Source organism: Patiria miniata, unplaced genomic scaffold (genome assembly GCF_015706575.1).
Source record: "Patiria miniata isolate m_02_andy unplaced genomic scaffold, ASM1570657v1 HiC_scaffold_30, whole genome shotgun sequence".
Taxonomy (NCBI): domain Eukaryota; kingdom Metazoa; phylum Echinodermata; class Asteroidea; order Valvatida; family Asterinidae; genus Patiria; species Patiria miniata.
In genome coordinates, this window is record NW_024037070.1 from 1,086,705 (window position 1) to 1,101,020 (window position 14,316).

Consider the following 14,316-nt stretch of genomic DNA (forward strand, 5'->3'; position numbering starts at 1 on the left):
GATGCTGCGCCACACGCATTCGCTATGAAAGCAATACGCACGTGCTGTTTTGTGCTGCGTAGATACAGCGCTCCGTACGGACGTACGTGTCACCAACATGTCACGTACAGAGCGCTCTGTGACCACACCATTTTGCGGTATCGGGTGTGCTTTCCTAAGGTCAATATTAATTACAAGCATTTCAACTGTTATTAAATTATAAATAATACTTTTTATCAAGTCCGAAACATGTTACTGTTTGAAAATAAGTTCTTCAACGTCGGAATATAATTTTTGTAAAGGATTTATTCGAGAAACGATGTCCAAAGAAAGGTTAAGCACCCCCATGATATCAATGGATCCGTCCTCAAAGATGGCCGCACGTGAAGAATTCTTCTCGAAGAATGTCGCTGTCGAAAATTTGGATTTTTGACTACACTTCTCGTTGCTGATAATAACAGTTCAATAAGTTTGGTAGTAAAAACGGATCTGTTTGTTCTAAGGACAAAACCAATCAGCAAGTATTGCAACAAAGCAAGTTTTTTAGCGCTCCACGAATGCGTAAGCTTTCTCAAATGCTGAGGGAAAATTTGGTCGCGTAGTTCGCCGGCGTAGCCAGTGTGTGGGCTGGCCGCGGCCGGGATAGGAAGCAATTCCCGGTGATTATTTCTCATCGTCATTATCTACAATTATATTTTTTAACATAACAAAAATGAGATTTCTCCTTCACATTGTGTTGTAGCATATTGAAACTGCAATTTCCGACGACTTTTTCTGTCTGAGACCTCCAAGTATGAAATGTTCATGCTATTTGTTCTCGCACTTAATATTGACAAAGTAAATCCCAATTTTTTTATAAAACATTGAGGAACTACTAAAAATGGTTAAACATCAGAAAGCATCGATCTTGGAACAATTTATACATTGTAAACATAATCTAAAATTTGAAAACAGAAGAAACTTTACAGGAGCAAGAGTATCAATCATTCAAACAAATAAAACAAAATTTCTTATAATTTAAAACACTTCTGCTAAAAAAAAATCAGGGGAAAGTGGCAGGGAATCGCCTCAGATTGCACCAAAGAGTATCTAGAGTCCAACATTTTTCGGGGCCCTTAAGCAGGCCTTGGACCCCACGCCGTAAGGGCTTCGAGCTACGCGCTCACATTAGTCGTCGAACCAAAATTACCCCTACGCTATAATTTCACCCTGGCTAGAACCCTGGTAGGGTCCAAGCTAATACCGCGAGCTGGACAACACCGTCCCAAAAGCCAACATTTTCCAACAAAAAACATCAGATTTCACCTTCAAAACGCCCTCCAAATTACTAAATATGCCACCTGAGGTACAAGTAGACATCGATGATTAAGATGGTTGTACTGAAGTTTACTTACCATCTGGAAAAAAAGTGAAATTTTCCGTTCATTTCGGAGAGCTCCCCTCGCAATCTTGAACACGTTAAATTTCCGATCGTGTTTAATGTTTGAACGACGCGATTTCTTCTTCATGCCCAGCGTACATTCGATGGGCTAGGAGTAAACCCATCCTACATCAACATGATCAACAATAGTTCTAGCCCAGGTTGGATGAAGTCTTCATTGCATTACGACTAACAACTAACTGGAACCATCTAGAGGAATGCGTAGTCCAAGCCGACTCTGTTGACACCTTCAAATCCCTCATCAGCCGCGGACCTCTCTCTCAATAAGTTACTGTACAGTGAACACCCTCTCTCTCCCGTTGCTCTTATGCCAGAATTGGTTTCTTGCAACGTACACCTACAGATACAGATAACGTCCAGGACGAGAATTCTCTACATAAGACCACCCAAAATTTGGACCGGATTTTTGTTACGTTTTAAATACCTCGTTACAGAAGCTTATTTCACGCCTACAATTTCTATGTGTCCTTACCTATTGGGCCGCTGGGTTCAGGAATTCCATATGTGATGCTGACCGACATTAATCAGGAAAATAAACTCTAAAGAAGCGTTAAACTTGTACGTGTTTGTAGTCACTTTTCATCAGTTTATTCCCCGAGTCGTACGTCATGTACAATGTACGTGCGTACGAAAGCGCGCACGCACGCTAGCGCCCTCATTTGTTAAGTTTTGGTTGGAACCGTGACGTCACTCCAGCCAACCGATGTCACGAAAACGCTCAACCAATGACCAAAGCCGAAACGTGTTTCTGGTAACTGGCGCGAAAACACGCTCGGTCATTGGATTAGCGACCGGGCCTTCAAGTAAGTGCGCGTGCGTATGAGGGTGGTTACTAAGCAAATCGCGCGTGCGCACTGCATATTCATGCTGCATAGTTTGGCCTTGGACTAGCCCCACTAGTGTGGCCGTCGGTATGCTGCGCTGAACCTCTGGCCACACACCGTGGTACCGCGCGCTACTGAGGACGAAGTTTTCATAAAATCTGCGGTCCGTTTCTTACATTCTCAGTTTCTTACTTTCTTATGGTTGTATTCTATGATGTCTCACCTATCACTTCTGGGATGCTTAGGTCTAATGATGTTCCATTTTCCGAGATATTCTTCAATCTTTCTGGAGCCCATATGCACTCGTGAAACGTCTGGTGATGGCAGCCATTTTGAATGTGACAAGAGATGACCTCAAGCTGTGACGTCGCGTTTATGCAAATTGCTTGTCGAGCGCGCGAGGGCACAAGTTGCAAATGCGACGGCTGTTTCCTGTGCCGTAGACCCTGAATAGAGATCGGTGCACGTGGCCCCCTGACGATAAATGCATGGTACAGGAAACAGCCGTCGCATTTGCAACTCGCGCCCTCGCGCGCGCGCTCGACAAGCAATTTGCATAAACGCGACGTCACAGCTTGAGGTCATCTCTTGTCACATTCAAAATGGCTGCCATCACCAGACGTTTCACGAGTGCATATGGGCTCCAGAAAGATTGAAGAATATCTCGGAAAATGGAACATCATTAGACCTAAGCATCCCAGAAGTGATAGGTGAGATATCATAGAATACAACCATAAGAAAGTAAGAAACTGAGAATGTAAGAAACGGACCGCAGATTTTATGAAAACTTCGTCCTCAGTAGCGCGCGGTACCACGGTGTGTGGCCAGAGGTTCAGCGCAGCATACCGACGGCCACACTAGTGGGGCTAGCCCCCGGACCAGACGTGATATGAGCGTCGAGAATAATTGTCCGGTCTAGGGAACCAGACTACACGCTGCACAGACGTACATCATGTACGACTAGAATAGACTCAGCGGTGAGAAACTGTAGTCCGAGTAACTTGGACCCAACTTATCGCCTTTTTTAACATTTGGACATGGTCTGGCGATAGTGGGGTCCAAGCTAATACTGCGACCTGGACAACATCATCCTGTCACTGTCCCAAAAACCAACATTTTCCAACAAAAAACATCAGATTTCACCTTCAAAACGGCCTCCAAATTACTAGATATGCCACGAGTCCACCTGGGCTATTGTTGATGTACCCTAACGTGGCGCGGCCCCTAACGTGGCGCACTTTTATTTTTCGCCTGTAGCGCCTAGCTAGAGCAAAAGTTTTAACTGAAATTTCACAGAAAGTGACATTTCATCAAGTTCTAAACACTCCCGTTCATAAATCGCGAGTTTATTTACCCGTTACAAAGTTAAAAGAAAAAATTATTTTGGCGTGATTTTCCGATTTTATTTTTTAAGTGCAAAGTGCACCCTTTGAAAATACCCCGAAAAATAAGAAAATAATTTTCTGACAAACATCTGGCTGGGTTTGTAAGTAAAGATAATAATGATTTATCAGAATTTATCAAGTTTACAGAAATTCTTAAATGTTAATTTGGAATTTTCTGAGATTTATTCAAGTGCGCCATGTTAGGGAACACTCCGCCAATTTGTGCCCAATTTCCAGACGCGACCGTTTTTGCATTTCGGATTAAATTTTATGAAACTGAAATTGTTCACAGAGGTTAAATAGCAAGCATTAAAAAGGTAAAAGTACCAGCATTTCACTGCATGAATTTGAGGTTTATCAACAAAGAGGTTTGGCAACACTTACACGAGGAAAGTTGGGTATGCTTCGAAGTGCGCCACGTTAGGGAACACGACTATACAATAGTTCTACCAAAGTACATTGTACCATGGTTCTAACGACTTCTAGAGCCAGTAGGCCTGCTAACTTTGGGAATCTCAATACACTGATCTGCTTACTGCTAGCAAACAAACACCGTTGAATTTCGTACCTTCAAAGTTCTGTTTATCACCATGGACAGCTTCCGTGCACAGACATCACCAGAGTTGACTGCTACCTTTATAGCCCTTTCCCAAGAGCTGTTCGGATTTGGAACAGGCTACCAGAGGCTGCGGTTACTGCGACCACTTTGAAAGAGTTCCAGACAGAAGCTCTCCCAACTATAAGAGGGATGGAGCTACCAGTTGTATCTCTCAGGACAAATTGACAATACCACCATCCGATAAGCACCCTAATAGCACACACAAAGAGCACACATGGAATCGCAACCCACCCTCTCCAGGACAGCAGCAATGCTTTTAGGAGAGTACTCTAATGCAAGATGCAAGAAGAAGATCCATCATGTCCATCGAGCATTGTATTTATCAGGGTGACCGTAAGGTCAGAGCCGAATTCTGCTAAATGCACATCAAAAATCTGTCAGATTTATCCAAAATCTGCCAAATTCCCCAGAATTACTCAAAATACACTATAAACACTTAACATTACATGCAGATTGGTAATTTTGCCTTAATTAAGATTCAAATTACATAATAAATAATTTAGTCACGTAAAGATGTTGTGGAACTATTGGTAAATTTCGGGCAAAACGCGCATATGGCCCCGACCAAGTCCGTTTCCCAGTAAACCTCAGCACCTAGCTTGACCAGCCAACCTGTCCCATTATGCAAGGGTTTGTTTGAAAGGATTGAAGCTCTTTTAAAGAAATGTACACTTTTTTGTTCAAATTTGCTGTTTTTCTGTCAAATAACCATTGTTGCAGAATTCTGCCAGAAATCTGCCCAAAAATCCATTCTGTCAAATTTTCTGTCAATCTCGTTTTTAACAAAAACTTTGTCAAAAATAGCTGAAAATCTGCTAAAACGGTCACCCTGGTATTTATTATTATGACCTTTGCATGGTAGTCTGGTTCCCTGTCCCGGGCTAAATGCCTCATCGGGAGACCGTTTTAGCCGATTTTCGGCTAACTTTGACAGATTTTGTTTTAAAAAATGAGTTGACAGAAAATTTGACAGAATGCATTTTTTTGACAGAAAAACATAACAAATTTGAAAAAAGGTACATTTCGTTAAAAAACTTCAATCTTTTTCAAAGAAATTCTTGCATCTAATGGGAAAGGTTGACTGGTCTAGGTGCTGAGGTTCACTGGGAACCGGACTTTCTCATGAAGCAACCACGTTTTGCCTGAAATTTACGCCATTTCATAACATCTTTATGTTACTGCAGATTGTAAATAAAGTAATTTGAACCTTAATTGAGGCAATATTACAACATCTACATGTGATTTTAAGTGTTTAAAGTGTATTTCGAGTAATTCTGGGGAATTTGGCAGATTTTTGATGAATTTGACAGATTTTTGAATTGCATTTAGCAGAATTTGGTCATGACCTTACGGTCACCCTGTGCGTAATGCATTTTTTGGTTGGCAAACTTCGATGTAAACAAACAAATCACCGCTCGTTCCCGCGTAAATTCAAGTGCATATAGAAAGTGTCAGCACATATATCGTCTGTTTTGGAAGGTGAACATTATCCCAACTGTAAGTTATTGCTGCAATAATCGACACAGAACTCAGAAGAGAATCGGAAACAATATTCTTCCGTTTTCCGGATTCCGAAGCCAGTGTGGATCTGCGCCTAGCCTGGTCCACACCTACTAAGTACTAGTCCGAGTAACTTGGAAGTTGGACCCAACTTATCGCCTTTTTAACATTCGGACATGGTCTGGCGATCTTATAGTGGGGTCCAAGCTAATAATTATGGAAGTGTAGATAGGACATGGTTAAAAATAAATCTAATTCGTACGTACGAATTACTAAACCGTACGTACGAATTACTAATTCGTACGTACGAATTACTAATTCGTACGTACGAATTACTAAACCGTACGTACGAATTACTAAATCGTACGTACGAATTACTAAACCGTACGTACGAATTACTAAACCGTACGTACGAATTACTAAATCGTACGTACGAAAAAATTAGTAATTCGTACGTACGGTTTAGTAATTCGTACGTACGATTTACTAATTCGTACGTACGGTTTAGTAATTCCAGTGGGGGGGGGGGGCGCTGAGGGGGGGGGCCTGGAACATTTCAGGTGGGGGGGGGGCGTCATGTAGATCAATGATAATTTTTTTTAGAAACTCAAAATCTCAGTTGGGGGGCGACTTGGGGGGGGGGGGACTTGGGGGGGGACTTGGGGGGGCGACAAGGTTTCATGGGGGGGGGCTGTCGCAGTGGCGTGGCCACGGGGGGGGTGGGGGGGGGGGGGGGGGGGGGGGGGGGGGGGGTGGAGCGCGTTGGGGTGACAGCCCCCCCCCATGAAACCTTGTCGCCCACCAGTCGCCCCCACTGAGATTTTGAGTTTCTAAAAAAATTATCATTGATCTACATGACACCCCCCCCCCATGAAATGTTCCAGCCCCCCAGCGCCGCCCCCCCCCCCCCCCCACTGAAAAAATTCCTGGCTACGCCACTGCCCCCCCCCCCCCTCCCGTGGCTACGCCACTGAGTAATTCGTACGTACGAATTAGTATTTCGTACGTACGGTTTAGTAATTCGTACGTACGAATTAGTAATTCGTACGTATGAATTAGTATTTCGTACGTACGGTTTAGTAATTCGTACGTACGGTTTAGTAATTCGTACGTACGAATTAGTTTTATTTTTAACCATGTCCTATCTACACTTCCATAAATAATAGTGCGAGCTGGACAACACAATTCTGTCACTGTCCCAAAAACCAACATTTTCCAACAAAAAAATATTAAATTTTTCCTTCAAAACGGCCTCCAAATTACTAGATACGCCAACTGAGGTACAAGTAGACATCGATAATTAAGATGGTTGTACTAGGTCTACTGAAGTTTACTTACGATCCGGAAGTTTACTTAATTTCCCGTTCAATTCCGAGAGCTCCCGTCGCGATCGTGAACACGTTAAATTTCCGATTCGTGTGAACGACGCAATGTGGTCTTCATTCCCAGCGTACATTCGATGGCCCCCGTATCCCGAGTGCGATTCCGTTACCGAGCGCGCGCGATGCATTGATTATGATAATGAGTAGACTGGATCGCGTTAGTAAATACAAGTGCATTTCGAATGATAATAGGGGTTCGGGAACTAGGGCAGCTTTTATGGACGGATACCAGTTCAAGCTGGTTCCCGATTCCCTTTTACCATTCGAAATGCACGTGCGTTTACTAACGCGATCCAGTCTACATTATCATAATCGATGCATTGCGCGCGCTCGGTAACGGAATCGCACTCGGGATACGGGAACCATCGAATGTACACTGGGAATAAAGACCACATCGCGTCGTTCAAACATTAACACGAATCGGAAATTTAATGTGTTCACGGTCGTGAGGGGAGCTCTCGGAAATGAACGGGAAATTTCACTTTCCATCCAGATCATAAATAACCTTCAGTACAACCATCTTAATTATCGATGTCTACTTGTGCCTCAGTTGGCGTATCTAGTAATTTGGAGGCCGTTTTGAAGGTGAAATCTGACGTTTTTTGTTGGAAAATGTTGGTTTTTTGGACAGTGACAGAATTGTGTTGTCCAGCTCGCACTAGTATTACTAGCTTGGACCTAGACCCGTGAACGTGGCTTGTAGACCCGTGAACGTGGCTTCGTCCACGTTCACGGGTCTAGCTTGGACCCCACTATCGCCAGACCATGTCCGAATGTTAAAAAGGCGATAAGTTGGGTCCAAGCTACTCGGACTAGTCCACACCTAGCCCCATAAATGTGGCCTATTTACTGGACTGCCTCCGTAAACATAGGCCACACATCCACATGTACAAAACCGTGTCGACTTTGCCAAATTTTGATTTTCACATTTAGGCTTAGTTTGTAGGATTTTTTTGCTTTAGAAGCATACTCACCCTCTTTATAGGCTAATCAGAAAGTGCTGCCTTTTTCAGATGTATATTTTTCGTGAAATTTCCAGATTCATTTTTACACGTTTGTGTATCAAAATTTCAACATGAAATTTCACAAAAATTAGACATCTGGAAAAGGCAGCACTTTCTGACTAGCCTATAAAAAGGGTGAGTATGCTTCTAAAGCAAAAAAATCCTACAAACTAAGCCTAAATGTGAAAATCAAAATTTGGCAAAGTCGACACGTTTTTGTACATGTGGATGTGTGGCCTATGTTTACGGAGGCAGTCCAGTAAATAGGCCACAATTATGGGGCTAGTCCACACCGTGCACGCCAAGCAAATTGACGAGATATCCAATTGGACGCACTGTCAATTATCGACGTAGAAGTAGAAGTAGCCTGTAGTAGGCTGTAGTGGTGTTCCCTAACGTGGCGCACTTCGACATTTACCCCGACTTTCCAGTTCCACATCAGTGTTGCCAAACTTCTTTGTTGACAAACTTCAAATTCATTCAGTGAAATACTGATTACTGGTACTTTTACCTTATTAATGCTTGCTATTTAACCTCTGTAAACAATTTCGGTTTCATGAAATTTAATCCCTAATTCAACAACGGTGCATCCGGAAATTGGGCACAAATGGTCTTGAGTGTTCCCTAGACCCCGTGAACGTGGCGTTGTATACAAGCCACGTTCACGGGTCTAAGTCTGTAAGTGTTCCCCAACGTGGCGCACTTGAGTAAATCTTGGAAAATTCCAAGTTAACATTTAAGAATTTCTATAAAGTTGATAAATTTTGATAAACAATTATTTTCTCTACTTACATGTAGGCCTACATACCCAACTAGAGGTTTGTCAGAAAATTATTTTCTATTTTTTTTCGGGACATTTTCAAAGGGTTCACTGCGCACTTTGAAATAAAATCGGAAAATCACGCCGAAATAAAATTTTCTTCTATTAACTTTGTAACGGGTAGATAATCTCGTGATTTATGAACGGGAGTGTTTAGAATTTGATGAAAGTCAGTGTGGCGCACAAGTGCGCCATGTAAGGGGCCGTTCTACGTTAGGGTAAACTAGTCCAAGTAACTAGGACTCTACGGATCGCTTTTTAACATTAGGACATGGTCGGGCGATAGTAGAGTCCGAGATCGATGGCCCTATTGCGGTTACTATTAATTTTTTTTTACCATTCTCACTCGTACCCCCAATCAAAATCGTCAGATTTCACCCCCAAAACGATCTTCAAACTGCCTTAGGCGCCCCTGTAGGCTTGATCAAGTGGGAAGTGAAAATACAAATGGTGGTGGTTAGGTTTACATACCTTTAGGAAGAAAAGAGAAATTTCACCTTCAAGTTGAGAAACATCCTTGTCACAAACGCCTTGTTTGAGGCTGACATTTTGAATTCTGGATTTAAGCAGACTTGTGCATAGCTCTGGCTACACTGTTTCCTGGCAAGCATCAGACAGACCAATCACAAGGCACTTTTGGTCAGGTGACCAATCAAAATGCCCTGTGATTGGTCTGTCTGATGCTTGCCAGGAAACAGATCCGTAGAGTCCTAGTTACTCGGACTAAGGGTACTGTACACCAACAAATAGGGCCTAAAGTGTCTACTTTGGGCCTTCTGAAACATCAGAAAAAAAGTTTGTTAAATCAGGTTGAGTTTCTTTCATGGGATTGGGATGTGTTCATTATTATGCACAACAACTATAATTAGCTCACGGCGCAATCTTTAGTGGAGTTTTAGTCACTTTATAAATACTCAATTTTCGGTGTTGTAGCATAGGAAATAATGTGGTTCTTGGGGGGCTAGGGGGGCTTTAGCCCCCCCCCCCCACTTTTGTCTAGCCCCCCCCCCCCAAAAAAAAATCCATAAAAAAAAATGCACTAGCAAAATGTAAGAATTTAACGTACATGGGGACAGTCTCCCCCTAAATGAGAAGGGTGCATTTGTACACTTTTAGTTAATACAGTGTGCCTGATTGTAGGATTTTATCAGTGCTCCCCATTGAAAATATGGCACGAGCCCCCACCCCCCCCCCCCCCCCTACGTATTGATTTTCAGAGGTCCAAGTGACCTAAGCAACCTTTTCAAGTAGCTAACTTTACAAATTATGGCTGCTGGTACATTTTGAGAAATACATCGGGACATGCGTTTTGAAGGGGTTTGAGGGAGCATTGTAAAGAATGAGCATCTTGTCCATTATTTTTAAGAGTTTTCAACACTGCACATAATCAGAGTCATGTTTAAGTTAATTTTACCGCTTACAAATCTAAGTTTCATTCTGTATTTTTTGTTTGTTTATAGTGCCTTAAAGTGTCGGGACATGACAGTAGACACTTAATGAAGAATGACCCATACATGGTCACGATGTAGACACCACACCGGCACCATGGCACGGACATGATGGACACCCTATCTGGCGCCGCAACTAGATTGCTGAGGCTTGACAAGCGGGCATCAGCTAGCTGATCAGAACACCATTGTTGCGGATCTGTAGTGACTAGTGAACACTTTGTTTCTGGTAAGTTGAGTAACATTATAGTCTGAGGATGTGGCTATCTTTTAACGGCAGTCGGGAAAGTCTTCCAATACACGTGTACGTCACATATTTTCAAGCAATTTCCAAGTGCCAAAAGTTACTTTCTATGGTTCTTTCATCTATTGGAAAGAATTCAATATACATGTACACCACTAGTTTCTCCCTGTAATGACTCGTCAACCATCAGAGGGTCCTAAAAAGTGAAATTTAGCAGGGAAAATATTGACGCATTAAGTTGGAAAACACATATAATTTTTCAGACCAGTCTCATAGGGTTTGTACACTAGTCCGAGTAACTAGGACTCTACGAATCGCCTTTTTTAAAGGGAATGTACATCATTTGCTTTTGCTTCAATTTTCAGAAATATATGGATTTGGAGGATAAGTATGTTATAGAAAATATTGTTAAACTGACTTATTTCATGTTTTGGGCTTGTAGATGCTGGAAAAACATAGAAAACCTATCATGTTCTTGTAGTCTGGTTCCCTGACCCAACTTAAGATGAAACTCGGAGCAATTAATACACTTTGGGGAATTGTAAGGTCAGAGAATCAGTCTAGCAGGCTTGTACCCCTTTACAGGTGTGTAATCAATTGCAAAGAATAGTCAGAATAACTAAATATGGACAATTAAGAACAGTTTTTGAAAAATAGCCAGTTTTCTCCAACGCTGGTCGGCCGACCAGTGTTGGAAAAATACAGTTTTTCTTGAAAATGTCAGCACACCAGGAGCCACGAGTTTAAGTGATGCTTTAGACTGTCAGTCCCTAACAATCCAGCGAGGTATTTCGTGATAATTTGATCATTTTGTTTTTCGATGTTTGCAAATGTTGTATTTTCCCTTTAACATTTGGACATGGTCGGGCGATAGTAGAGTCCGAGATTGATAACAGTATCGCATTTACCAATTATTTTTTTAAAACATTTTCACTTGTACCCCCAATCAAAATCATCAGATTTTACCCCCAAAGCAGTTTTCAACTGCCTTATGCGCCCCCTGTAGGCTTCAGTGGGAATTGAAATACAAATGGTGGTTAGGTTCACATACCCAAGGGATGAAAAGAGTAATTTCAGTTCAGGAAACATTCTCGTCGCACTCGCCATGTTTGAGGCTACATTTTGAATTCAGAAAAAAATTGACTTGTGCATGGCTCCTGGCTAGACTGTTTCCTGGACCTCCTGAAAATATTGGAGTCAGAAGGACAATGGGAACAGAGAACCAGACTAGCTCATGGCTAGCATCAGACAGACCAATCACAGGGCACTTTGATTTGTCACCTGGATTGGTCACCTCAATGGGCCAATCACACTTACACTTAGTGTGACACTGGAAAATGTGACACGACAAGGATGGTGTACATTTACTGTGTCTGGTTCATTTAATGGTGAACTGCATCTTACACAAACAAAACAAACCCTGAAAAGATACAAAATAGAAATTCCATATAAATACAATGCTTTAGGAAATACCAATCCAGCAAAGTAAATTATAAAAAGAACAATAATAATCCTCAAGGATTATAATGCAATCAATAGAGATAAATCTATTTCAATAACACAATTTGCTTCTAACTGAAAAGTCAAGTTAAATTCCAAAATGAATTAATACAAGGCATGTGAATGCTTTAACTTGCAAAGACAAAATAGGAAATAACTGAAGCACATGTGCAGTGACCTCTAAATATATATGACTATGGACTCAGCAAACCATAGACTTAAATCAGTCCACTCATCATTATAACCTAAGGATCCATAAAGAAACTAACTTAGGAAAAATGAATTAATAACACAAAAAAGGACTATGGAGAAATAACATAACTAAATAAATGCTAAACAAATATGCAGATGGCATGCTTAATTAAGTTTAAAAAGAGAAATATGAGTAATATATGCTGCATCACATAAACTTAAGGACTAGTGTGCCAGTCTAATAAGACACTACTGGTATCTTAGGTCACACGCTCCAATAAACACTGGACAAAAGAAATCTCTGCAGGGTAATAAACATACTTGGCAGACTTCCTGCCTCCCTGTACTAAGGTATGGTGCCTTCCAAGAAACTGAGTGCACCTCATTATATATGCAGCAACTTAGGGGATTAAGGGTCTAAACAGTGGCTATACTACACTGCACTATGGACATCTATGCAGGACAAAGGAACTATGAATGTATACACTAAAAGTATAAATCTAAGAATATGTCCATAAAAAAGTGGAAAATAGATGATGAGGAATATATAGTAAAATAAGGAAATCTATTCTTGAACTTTGTGTACTCAAGAAGTTAACTAAATGTGAACAAGAAATAAAGTGGATATACATGTACACATAATCAAAGTTAGGGAAATCTAAATCCTTCAAATCCATGGAAATAGATTATATCTCTAAACACAGAAGGTCATCAAAAGGATGATCTTTTCTAAATATGCAATAATAAATACAACAACACAGTGAATCTGGGCTTCCTAAAGACCATTAAAGGATGGATCCACTTTAAATTCAGTAATCAGAGTAAAGTTTAAGAATACTCAAGCTAACTTCAGAATTAATCAAAAAGTGTTCACAAAGTCTCAATAAAAAGAAACTTAGGAACTTCAGCAATAAGAACAACTATTAAAACAATATAAATGAATTCTTACCCCAGTCGAGTCATCCACAAAATCTTGAGGCATTAACTAAGAACATGTGTAGAAGTGGCAGGACACTGTGTGGTGTTTACAGTACCAGTGCTAGTGGTGGAATGACTCACTCAAGACAATTGGCTAAGTGAGAGCTTTACCTTAAGGGTCAAGCGAGGGCGCTGCACAGGAGAAATATGTAAATGAGCTGTCACATTAGTTTGATGGGCAACTATTAGGCTTATGCCTTTACGACCCCACATCCTTTTTCCTTCCAAAACTTATTCAGCTGCGTCTTGAACTGGTTTGTGGTCTTAGCTTCTATGACCCTTGATGGGAGACTATTCCAATCTGTGATCACTCTGACTGAGAAGAAATATTTTCTACAGTTCAGCCCCTTTTTCAGAGCTGGCTTATTCAGCTTATAACTGTGTCCTCTGCCTCTGTGTGGATTGGTTGAGAAGAGCTTGGACTTCTCTATACCTTCCAATCCTTTCATGATCTTGAAGGTCTCTATCAGGTCCCCACTTGTTCTCCTCTGCTCTAGACTGTATAGCTTTGTTTCTTGCAATCTTTGTGGGTAGCTCAGATGTTTGATGCCTGGGATGAGTTTTGTGGCTCTTCATTGTACTTTCTCTAACATGGCGATATCTTTCTTAAGGTATGGACACCAGGCTTGGACAGAATATTCCAAATGGGGACGGATGTAAGTTTTGTAGAGCATTGTGAAGCATTTGCGCTTTATGATTCTGAGTTTAGTCATGGCCTTGCTTGCTGCTGCTGCACATTGTCTGCTAGTCTTCCCATCTTCATTGATTATAACTCCCAGATCCTTTTCCTCTATGTCATGTGGGATCACCTCTCCACCAAGATTGTATTCAGTTTCCTGATTGGTGTTTCCCACTTTTGGAGCAGGTCAAGGTCTTGCTGCATTTTCACTTGGTTGTCATCTCCCCTCATCTGTCTGTACACTTTGGTATCATCCACAAACATCTTGACTTTTTACTCCACATTCTCCGGCAGGTCATTGATATAGATGACGAACAATAT

General features: G+C 41.4%; 1 protein-coding gene and 1 long non-coding RNA gene across 2 annotated transcripts in view; both read right to left on the reverse strand.

Moving 5' to 3' along the window:
* Positions 1-4,577, reverse strand: part of LOC119739374 (centriolin-like) — a 306,576-nt gene extending 301,999 nt beyond the window's left edge. Inside the window, exon 1 of the mRNA XM_038214300.1 lies at positions 4,198-4,577. The gene's annotated coding sequence lies outside the window, so the exon portion shown is untranslated. The remainder of the gene's footprint in view (positions 1-4,197) is intronic.
* Positions 4,578-12,005: 7,428 nt separating this feature from the next.
* LOC119739504 lies at positions 12,006-13,495 on the reverse strand. Its single transcript, XR_005272585.1, has 2 exons — positions 13,288-13,495; positions 12,006-12,066 (listed from the first exon to the last, which is right to left on the reverse strand). It is a non-coding gene; the product is annotated as an uncharacterized LOC119739504 (long non-coding RNA).
* Between the last annotated feature and the right edge of the window lie 821 nt (positions 13,496-14,316).